The sequence below is a fragment of the Haliaeetus albicilla genome, chromosome 28, assembly GCF_947461875.1.
Source record: "Haliaeetus albicilla chromosome 28, bHalAlb1.1, whole genome shotgun sequence".
Lineage (NCBI taxonomy): Eukaryota > Metazoa > Chordata > Aves > Accipitriformes > Accipitridae > Haliaeetus > Haliaeetus albicilla.
The window spans coordinates 2,868,201-2,879,308 of NC_091510.1; positions in this window are offsets into that span (position 1 = coordinate 2,868,201).

Sequence of the window (11,108 nt, forward strand, 5' to 3'; positions counted from 1 at the left end):
GGGGCATTCGGAACTAGCCAGCCTTTGTTATCAGTAACTCTACATGAAAGAACTTGAATTTTCCTGCTAATGAAACAAACCAAAGAATAATAAAGTTGTTCAGTATTTTAAAACCTTAGTTCAGATTGCAGCTCTGAGATTTCAATGCAGAGAACTGTTGAGATGCTCTCAAATCCAAGAGTCTCTCACTGCTAAGTGCCTGTATGCTTTTATCTGCTGCAGATCAACATATACGAGTTATAGCAACATTTAGACCTCAGTAGGATCACATCACTAAATTCTGAGAGGGGATCTCAAATGTTCGATAAGCTGTATGTATATTAGGGAATTACAAGTTAAAAAGGCAGGCTAGACCCTTGGGTCCAAAGATGGTGAGCAATACGGGCTGCAAACGCAAGGTAGAAAGATCAGATCCTGCCACAACGGCTCTGCTTATCTTCCTAGCATGATCATTGCTTTTTAGGAGGCTTTTGCAGAATGATAACAGTTTTTTGCCCCTCAAGCAGTTTATTGACGGATAAACCCGTCAGCGGGTTACAGGCACTGACCTCAAAAGCCTCTTTGGACTTAGAGCGCACCGAGGTCCCGACAGCAACGTTACGGCCGTCCACGAGTTTACGTGGTGCCTACCACCGCGTCCCGTGCGTGAGCCCAGCCAGGCTTGAGGAGCCGGGTCTTGTTCAGCGAAGCAGCCAGCATTGGTCCTGAGATGCCCAAAGCGCGACGGAAGCAAGTTTCTCGGGGGTGAAGCGTCCGGGCTGGATGGGGTGGAATGGGGCTGCAGTGCTCGGGAGCTGCTGGCACAGCGGGGATTATGCTGGGGAGTCACCGGGGCACCCCGGGCAAGTCCCTCTGGCTTCTGGAAAGCTCAAAATGGGGACGATGAGAAGGTGAGTCAAAGCTGGTTTAAACTGTGGCCTCTGGCCTGTGCTTAACTCTGTCCTGTGCTTCTGAGGCCATCCCTGTACTGTCACTGCCCAAGGCGGGTCTCTCCATCCCCTTTTTTTCTTTTTGGTTACTTGCCTTGAAGAACAGGGTATTTACCTTCTGCTATGACATGTAACACCTGGCTCGTTTCTCAGATTATCATTAAGCAAAGGGGCACAACATAGTTTTTGGAAAAACACAGCCCTACTCTGCTTCCTTGGATTTCATTGTCCATCTGCCTCCATCCTGCTCCACAGAAGAAGGGAATTAACTGGATTTATCAGCATTGTGGGAGTAACACGCGATGTCACATTAAGCTGGAGAAATTCTTTCAAATGGGAGGAATTTCAATTTAGCAGATAAAATACCATTTTGGGGAAGCAAGTGCTCTGAGTTTGAACTCTTGTCAGTGGAGGAGAGCCTGTATCCCACAATCAGTAATATAAGGGTGAGTTTGCACCGCTGAAACCAGGACGAGTTTCGCTGCTTATCTACAGATGGGCAGCCCAGAGACTTTTGCTTTTCTGCACTTGTATTTTTCAGCTTTTTTTGACTAGATGAATTATTGCCGGAAAAATATTGCTGAAATCATTGTCAAGAACTGACTGCAAATATCTGCCTTTTACAGGAAGATGCTCCATCTCCCTGCCTCCTGCACCCACAAATATGAGATATCTCATCTGCTCTTCTTGTTGAAGGCCATCACATCAGAGCTAGGAGCACAGTTTTGCAGGGGGAGGGAAGGACCAGTCAGCAAAGTTACAGAAGCTGTTGCATGGGATTTGTTTTGCCCAGCACAACATTGTGCCAGCAGAAGGTTTCCAGGCTGTGCAAAAATATGCAACACATTAATGATCCTGACTTTTAATGAATTTTAAAATGAATTTGTGCTGGTGCAATCAGTTTTGTTAACTGCTGAGCAACGGTATTTGTGTTCACAATGAGTTGTGGAAGTACAATGGCAGGCACGCAGATAGAATCTGAATTTAAACCAGCATGTTCCAATTAAATACATGGCTGATAACTACACAACTGGAGACCTGTAACAATGGTATTGTCAGGAAAGATCAGACGGGTGTTTGAAGACACGGCGCGAAGGCAACTTGAGGGTTGAAATTCTGCACTCTGTGATGTCTGTGAGGAGAGCTGGATCTTTTCAGTGCAAAAACCTAGACTGTGGAGGTGACTGGGAAGCAAGGGAAAAGGCCATGGACTTCTGACAGTAGAGGGTTGCAAGGACTCTAAGTATGTCAGGACAGCAAGGTCTCAGGGCCTTGGGTTTGTCCCTTGGTCTAGAAAAAGAGGGTTTATTCCCATTATAGAATACCATGGAGACAGAGCGTCAGCCCCTGTGTGCAATAATTGCAACTTTAAACTATCCTGTTAGGATAAGATTTCTTAGGAAGCAAGTTGTTAAGTGTATGGATTGCTCCAGCTGAGGACAAAGAAAAGCAGTGCATTTTAGGAGACATTCCTAAGTGTTAGGCCATAGTCCTCCGAAAACAACTCGGGATCACCATGGCATTATTTGAATTACCTTCTTTTTCTTTTTTTTTTTTTTTTTTTTTTTACTTTGGGACATGCAAGGATGAGAAGTAGTTGCCTATTTTTAGACTTCTTCAGGGAAGAAGACCAGATTCTTCTTACCCTTTGAAATTGCCCTGTTGTATGACAATTTCTGAGATAAAAACCATGGAGTAAATTTTTCATTTGCCAAAACTCTTTTGCCTATCTCTTTTTGTAGATCATTTGGCAATGCACGGATAAGATGCATGCAATACATCCCACCAGTCTGCCTGTCCTGGTGTAGGCTAACCTGCAATTGTCCATCAGGAGACCCATCTCTGTGGTGTCCTTCAGGACAGTGCAGCAGCTCTGAATAACCTTCAGCCGGGCTATTGTTGTTGTTGTGTGTTGGAGAAGAGTTCCTGAGCTTCCTGAATTTGTGGACAGGTGGGACAAGTGAAGTATCTTTTTCTGCGAATTGTAGGTCCCCCACAAACATCCTCCTTTCCTTCATGCTCTTGGCCACCAGCAGCTGTGCAGGGGGATGGATGAGGATGCCCGAGTCACCTCCCGAGTCACTTCCCAAGTCACTTCCCGAGTTAATTCCCACGTTTCTGCCATTGCGGAAGGGGACTTGGAAAACACTTTGTGAGTCCCTGCTGTTGAAAGCCAATCTTGACTTCCCTGGGTTGCTGAGTTTGAAGAGCTTGTGGTAGGTCATTCCCATGAGAATGATCTGATTTCCTAGCCAGTGAGGCAAAAGGAGTTTCCAAAGCTTATTATAAATCTAGGGTAAAAAATGGGGAGACACCTGTAGAGATGGAGGGAGAGTGAGGACCTCCCAGTGCCGGGATGAGAGACCGTGGAGGGGTCTTGTCCTCTATTATCCTTTGAAACGGAGATTATTGGTGCTACAGATAGACAGCTGTTCTTCTGGGCAGCTTCACTATTCCCGTTTTATTACCTCTCTGTGGAGGAGGCTGCCTAGCCCTGACACTGTTGCTGGACCGACTGCGCTTGTCTGACTTGCTAATTTTGCCAAGGGCTAAAGGGAGATTGATCGGGAAGAGTTAAGTCACTGGGCTGATGATACAAACTGGATGGCATGGAAATGATGCGGCCTGAAGAGAAGAGAAGAGAAGAGAAGAGAAGAGAAGAGAAGAGAAAAGAAGAGAAGAGAAGAGAAGAGAAAAGAACAAAACCAAACAGAACCGAACAGAACAGAACAGAATATGTTTTTAAAACAGAATATATTTTTGATAGCTGCTTCACCATCCTATTCCCTGGCCTCCTGATCCTGAGGCCAACTCCTCTGCTGTGGCAGAAAGAGCAAGAGAGGTTAACTGTGGAATTAACCACTCCTCATACAGCCAGCACAGTTTCTGCACCAGAGAGACATAAACAGCAAAATGAGTGATTTTCAAGAAAAAGTGCTAGTGTGGATTCCTGGCAGTGTGGAGGAAATAAAGGGATTTTAGTCCCCTTAGACTTTGGGCTACAGTTAAGTGGCTTTGGGGGGCACTTAGTCCGTACAAAAAGAAAGACTTAACACACAGAGGGGCAGCTCAGGAAGTATTATTTAAATGTCAGGATTACATGACAACTAAAGAGTGAATGTGTTCTTTAAAAAAACCCACCCTGATTTTAAGTGCATCCCCTGTCTCAGGTGGTTAGCCAAAGGGCCCTCTTCTTACAAAGCTTGTGAAAGCGTTGTGGAGACTTATTTGTCAAATAAATGCACAACCAACAATGTATCGCAATAGCCAGACTTCCACAGCGCCTCAAGGTCCTCCCGGAGGATCCTGCTGCAGGGCAGAGGGGAGGTGGCCAGGGGGAAGTCACCCATTCTTGCAAAATCTTCTGTGGTTTAGAAATGTTGCTGCTGAAGAAAAAATGGACCAAGGCAGAACTAAACTCTATTCTATATGCGCAAGGCTATGAAAGTCAACTCTGTAGTCGCTTTGCATTGCCTGTCCTTCCCCCCCATCTCTTTGTCATTCAGAGTATGCTCATAGGAACCTTCAAGAGAAGCTGCCAACAACATTATCAACATCAAGGGAGACAGACAAACCAATGACACAGGATGTAAGTGAAAGGATACCACTGAGAAAAGCTACACAGATGGTTTTATAGATTAAAAAAACTGGCATTTCTAAAGCTCAGTATTGTTAAAAACAGAGACAGATAGAGGGGGAGAGGGTGAGAGAGAGGAGTAACTTACTTATTCAATCCTTCTGGTTTGATATTTCTGTAGGCCCCATCTGTACATCGCAAGAATGGGTTTGTGCTTTTGGTTGCAGTCCCAGCTTGTTCTTCTTGGTGTTTATAGACTATCCCAGATGTCAAGTTCTTCTTTGCAAAGCAAGTTGATAGCTCCTCACAGCAAGAATTGTTCTGTTCTGGGACTGTGCCGAGGCATTTTGCATTTATAAAGTGATTTACAGTCCAGAGAAGTCCTGTGAGGAATGACTTTGCTGTTCCCAGGGCAGAGGAGCACTAGATCTCTCTCTTGGCCTGCCTGCCTTTTAACTAGAATGAGTTCTTAGTTATAGCCGTTGTTCATTCATTCCCTCTTTGCCTAAAATTAAATCACATATTCTAGTAGTTCCCAAACCATTGTCTCCTGTACCACATCAAACAGTGCTTTCTAGGGTGCTTTCCACTGAAGGCTTCAGGAAGGGAACGTGTTCTGAGAAATTTTGGTAGTGCTATATTTGAACAAAAGTTCTGGAAAGACAAACTGACTTCGCCCCTTTCACAAGATTTCTGGCATTACCAGCACTGAGATTCCAACAAGCAGATAAAAATGGTAAGAGGGACTCCACGAGCCTGCTGGAGTGTTTGCCCAAAGTTGCAAGGTTTCAGGAATTCTGACTTCTGAACAAACTACGCCCAAAGAGCCATCTCCTTCCTGCTAAGTGATGGATGTTAAATGGGTGCTACCCCTGGGCACCCAGTCCACACCTCCCTCCCCCCGGCTCTCCTGCAGGTCCTGCACCCAAACATCCCCCAGCTTCGCCGTGCACACCTAGACTCTTGCCTACAGTCCCAGCCAACAAGAAGGCAATAAAGAGATCCAGAAATATTTTCTTCTATCCCAGTCCCCTGGCTTGTGCTGAAGTTCCACTTTTCCGTCTATACGATGCATTGCTTGCATGCAAGAGGGGTTATTCCAGGCAGCCGCTCATGGCACTCCGTTTCATAACCCAAGCCGAAGTAACGCTGCATCTCTGTCAGGGTCTCTGCTTAAATGTTTGAGATCGTGGGAAGTGTTTAATGCAAAAAACACTTCTAAGTGAACAAATGTTATTTTCCTTCTGAGGACTAGAATGAAATGAGCTTCTGAGAAGTAAACAGACAGACAGAAATGTATAGACAGACAAATGGGCGGGTGATAAAATTGGTCCTTTACTCTCATCTGTTTCTAACATATTTCAAAATAGCAGTTTTGGAAGATGACACTTCCTTTTACAGTCCTTTTTCAGAAATAGTAAGTGTAGTTTGCTAGAATTTTGGTCTAACTATTTAAGCACCACATTACCTTTTAGCAAAGGTTTGCTTCCCATCATTAAGTAATTCACTCAAGGTAACAAGTGAAATAAAGCCAGAGGGATATAGCAGTCTCAGACGTAAGCCTTATTTTACAATAAAGAACAGTCTGGTTAGGCTTTCTCCAGAGGGTATTTTTTTGTGTTTTCTTGCTTTGTTACAGCTTGCAGAAAGCAGAGATTACAATATGTATCTGCTGATCAATATTAAACTAGTAGAGTAAAATGTCAAGGAGAAAAAAAATTGAAATCATACTACATTTCAACACCAACAGAGAAAATCCCAGCATTGTTAAATGGTAGCAATAAAACTAGCAATTGTTATTTAGTTTTAAGTAATGAACCAAATAAAAAATACAGAACTTGCTACATTGCCTCCCAAATGGAGCTTATTACACTGCTGCTTGAATGTTTGTACAATCTTTAATTTAAACATTTTCTCTTCAGGTCTTAATAATAGGCATGGGTAGTTGCAATTCACTCCCTCTTCAAAGGCAAAAAATGAAAGAGGAAAACAAAATGCTGTAACAACTCACATGTGAACAGAAGTGGCTCATTCAGCCAGAGGAGGTTGGTAGGGTTGAAAGTCAGAGAATTTCACCCCACGATTTATCTTTCAGCCAGGTAAGGGCAGGATTAGCATGTGGGCTCTCCAAAGCTGCTCCCCCAGTGAGAAGGAAGAGCCATTCATCACTGTTTACTGGGCCTTTGTTCTGCTGCAAACCCTCGCAGAGAAGAAATATAAAGAGTAATTTGTGTTTCTCAAAAGGAGACCAACATGCAATCTCACAGATGCTTCAAGGATTTTTTTTTTATTATTATATTTTTAATATATAAGCAACTGAGGAAAGTGTTTAGAGGTGAATGTTAATATATTCCACTCCTTGTGGCCCACAGGATTCTCAATTCTCAGTTCAGTTTTTTCATTATGCATCCTTTGTTTCTGGAATTACTGTGATAGTTTACTGGTTTGAAGGATTTTAGAGTTGCAGTCATAAATAGGAGCAAATCTTAACCTTGAAACTTGAATGACAAAATAATCCTATTTGAAACAACTCCTCAGTGGCACATGGAGGAGAAAGAAAGAAATTCATTCCTTTTTTTGCTGTACATGACTACCTCGAGCTCAAGCTGCTGTTTAAAATGAATCATCTGATAAAATACCAAATTTTAAAATGCCTGGCTCTGATTTATTTTTTTTTTTGAATGGACAGAGGTGGGCTGGGGTACTTATTCCTGGCCTTGGGACCTGTGGATGCATGACCCTCTGTTTCCCCCCTCCCTTTGGGGCACTGGTGCTTACAGCTCCACAGGCAGGCAGAAATAATTTTGAAAAGCTTGGGTTCAGGGTAAATAAGGAAGTTTTCCTCTCAGGCTACATTTGATTTCTTGAAATATTTTTGCTCTTTCGTTTCTGGTCCCTGTACAGCCTGGGACTTGGCTCAGCCACAGCTACGAGGGCTTTTCTCTGAATCCATCCTTGCTCTTGTCAGTCCTGGGTCGCCGGGAGATCTCAGCTGCTTCCCTCTGTGCCCCACAGCACGGCTCTCCGTGGGATACGTGAAGCTAGAGTCTACGAGCTTTTTACAAACTACGGGAGCGACATTTAATAGGTCACAGCATACAGAAGGACAGATAGGAGAGCCTCGTGCAGCATTTGGTGTTAATTTCTATGGAACCTATGACCTTTATCCTTCCGTATAGGAAAATCTTCCTACTGATGGCCACGTCGGTACTAAAAATAGAAAAAATTAAGAATGTCCTTAGCACAGTAAAGTAAATCAGACAGTAAAATACGATGCCATGAAAGATGTTCCAGATAACGAGGCCCTGACTGTCTGCACCTCAGCAGCGTGCAGAGAAGCCAAGACCTGCTCGTCCTTCTGCGGAGCAGCTGAGGACGCCCTGCACAAACCTGATGCCGCTTGGGCTGAGATCCCCCCCACACCCTCCCCAGCATTTATGTCTGTGTTCAGCGGTCCTCTGGAGCATACTGGGACAATCCCCATGCTTCAGACTAGTCATATCGACCTTCATTAGCTCGGGGGCCTCTGATATCCTTTTCCAGGTGTGCAGGAACCTTCAGGACTTCCAAAGACTTCCCCCTGATCTCTGACAGCTGATGGAAGAAACCAGGAGCAAGTGCAATGACATCTGGAAAATGCATCCTGAAACAATCTCCAGAAGAATTTGGATTTGGCTTGCTTTTGCGAGGAAACTGATAGAAAATATGTGTTTAGTAATGGGATATTATGGCAAGGACTGTGTTAGAGGTCTAGAACATCTACATAGTACCTGAGGTAAGAGAATTTTGCTGAAATGCTATCAGTACTTGCACCTACATAATGCTTTTCATCCTCTAGGATCTGTTTCAGATACACTCATACAACCACTGTAAAACATATTGACATTACACTTTTTTTCCAGATTAATCTGGAATTAATCTAGGTTTAATCTAGGCAACAGCTGGGAACACAATATTCATTTCTGACTTCCTTATTCATTGCATTGAGAATTTTTAACACTTTCAAACTCTTGGTCAACCACTAATCTGTAAGCCATGAGAGGCTGGTCATAAGAAATTAGGATAGGAAATTATTTTCCAAATTATGCTACAGACTTTTTCCTCAATCAAAGTTAAGTTAAAGGAGAAAAGCAATTAGAAAGATATTATTTAAGCCTGAGTGTATACAAGGCAAAGAGACAGTTCTTGCTGCCAGCAACAAGGCTCTTGGGATCTATCAAATATCCAATGTTGAAGATAGACTCTTTAAAATCTAGGACCAATTAAATATCCAGGCAGACTACAATTTAAAAGAAACTAGAATTTTCAATTATGTATAAAAGGTTACCTATAGTTAAGAGGACATAATTCATTGCTACTTACCCTGAGAGATGGAAATGTTGAAGAAACAACGCCAGGTCTGTATGGCAGACAGAGAAAAGTGAATCCTAAACCTAACTTCTTACCTGATGAAGTTCAGAGGTATTATGTGACTGTAGGCAGTCAGAAGAGAGTGTTGCAATAAAACTCAACCTCAAGTGCTTACTGTTCTGAGAGAGAAACTAGCTTAGGGAAAAAATAAAACACACACGCACGTACATACATATATATACACAAAACCCAGGAAGCTTTAAAGATAATCCAGCATCAACATTGATGGGGAAGACTTGCAGGCACATCAAGTAACCAGGAGTGCATGGGACATGACTGGAGGTACTAAACCAGGCTGCAGTCTTCATCATTTTCCTGGTAATTCATCACTTCTTTTTAATTGAAGACTATTGCATACCTGCATACACCTGGGGAAGAGCGCAGTGTTTTTCTGGTCACCCAGGCCAACACCAGTACATAAGCCAGGGAATTTCAGGCAGTACTTTCTACCTCTTAGGATCCTTCATCCTTGCCTTAGAGCAGGGGATATCCCTGAGACCTCCAGCAAACTAAGTAGGCACTCAGCTATGCAGTGATTTCAGGAGATATTAGCACCTTCCCCCAAAGGGAAACAAAGCTAATCTAGCTTATTAGTAACTACATAAGCAAAAAAAAAAAAAAAAAGAAGTGAAGAGAGTTTCAGTATAGCTGATAAAATTGAAGAGTCTTCTATCTTTTGGGAAGTGTTTTTGAGTCTGGCTCAGATTAACTGTGATCAAAATACATATTTACCCTCAGAAGGGGAGAGAATGCCTTTGTCTCAGGCCTTTGCTTGATGATGAAGGTCAGGTTTTTGCACGTACAGACCTGACCTGAGGCTGCAGAAGTGCTCAAACAGGAGAAGGAGGAAAGCAAGGAGGAGTTATCTGCAGGTAAAAGGCAAGCCTCTCGACACAGGTTAAAGCTTTTTTGCTTTCAGCTGCTGTCTCTCCTCTCATGTTGTCCGATCTAGCATGTAGCTGACAGCCGGAGACACCCTGCAAAATGAGGCATAACAAAGCCAGGAGACAGAGGGGAATCGCTTCCCTCTACGTGGGTAGCTTGTGCCCAGTGCTGGGGAGGAGAGGAAGGCACGGGCGTGCAGAAGAGCCTGAAGGTGGGAGCCTGGAGAAAAAGCCCAATATTTAAAGTGGCCGCAGAATAGGACGGGAGATTATGTATGGTGAAGGAAGGGACCCCCTGTTTGGGCCAGGAGAAAGGCAGAAATGTTATCCCGAATGAAGGATTTCCTTGGAAGGAAAAAGCAGAAGATAAGACCAAGAGGAAAGAGACCAAGAAAGGGTTGCTCGGTTAGGGAGGGAAAAACAGTCATAGTAGGAGAAATGATGTAGTTTGCACCATAACAGCAAGCACTAAATACAGGAGGTGAACGAAACTACAGCTAATGCCAAGCAATATTAATTTACCCCACCAGGTATTAGTGAATATTAATATTATGTCGTTAGCAAGCTTTCAGTACCACTGGCAGTATGTTATGCCTTTTCCGGGGTGAAATAAAAGATCTCAGTTTCTAGCCCTACTAATTTTATATCTTTTATGAGCAACACATTCACTTTTAAAAATACAGCATGTAAAAGTAGTAATTTACAGCTAAAGCAACTATTTTCTGGTGGTCTCATTAAGCCTATTTTATGCACCTGTCTTCTATTCACTCTTTTGAAATTGTAGATCACAAATAAGTGTACTGGGAGTGAGTAATCAGCCATAATTATTGTTTCTTTGTAATATTTTGGGATGTTGAGAAGATGTCTTACGTGAGGGTGTCCTTTGTGAGGCAGGAAATATTCATAGTGATGCTGAAGCATATGACTTGAACCTGCACACCGACAGCAGCCTGCAGTGAGGAGAGCAAGAAAGAATTAAAGGGGGGTGCTTGTCGACAGCAGGTTTCACCAAGGACAAATTCCAATATGGTTTAATCACTGCTAGGTTTTAAATAATTTCCATGAAATATTTGCATTTTTTATGTCTGCTAAAGGCTTTGATAGTTACAAGCTCTTTAATTTCCCAAATTTGCTATAGTGGTGTGTATGTTTAAATACATCTGTATATATAATGATCTTTAAAGTTGCTGATCCTCTGTGTAATGAATTACACTTTTCACTGTTGTAAATAGGACTGATGCGGGATTAATAAACCAAGCCGAAGAGTATTGATACATGGGACTGATGTAAAGCAGGTTAGAGAAGCTA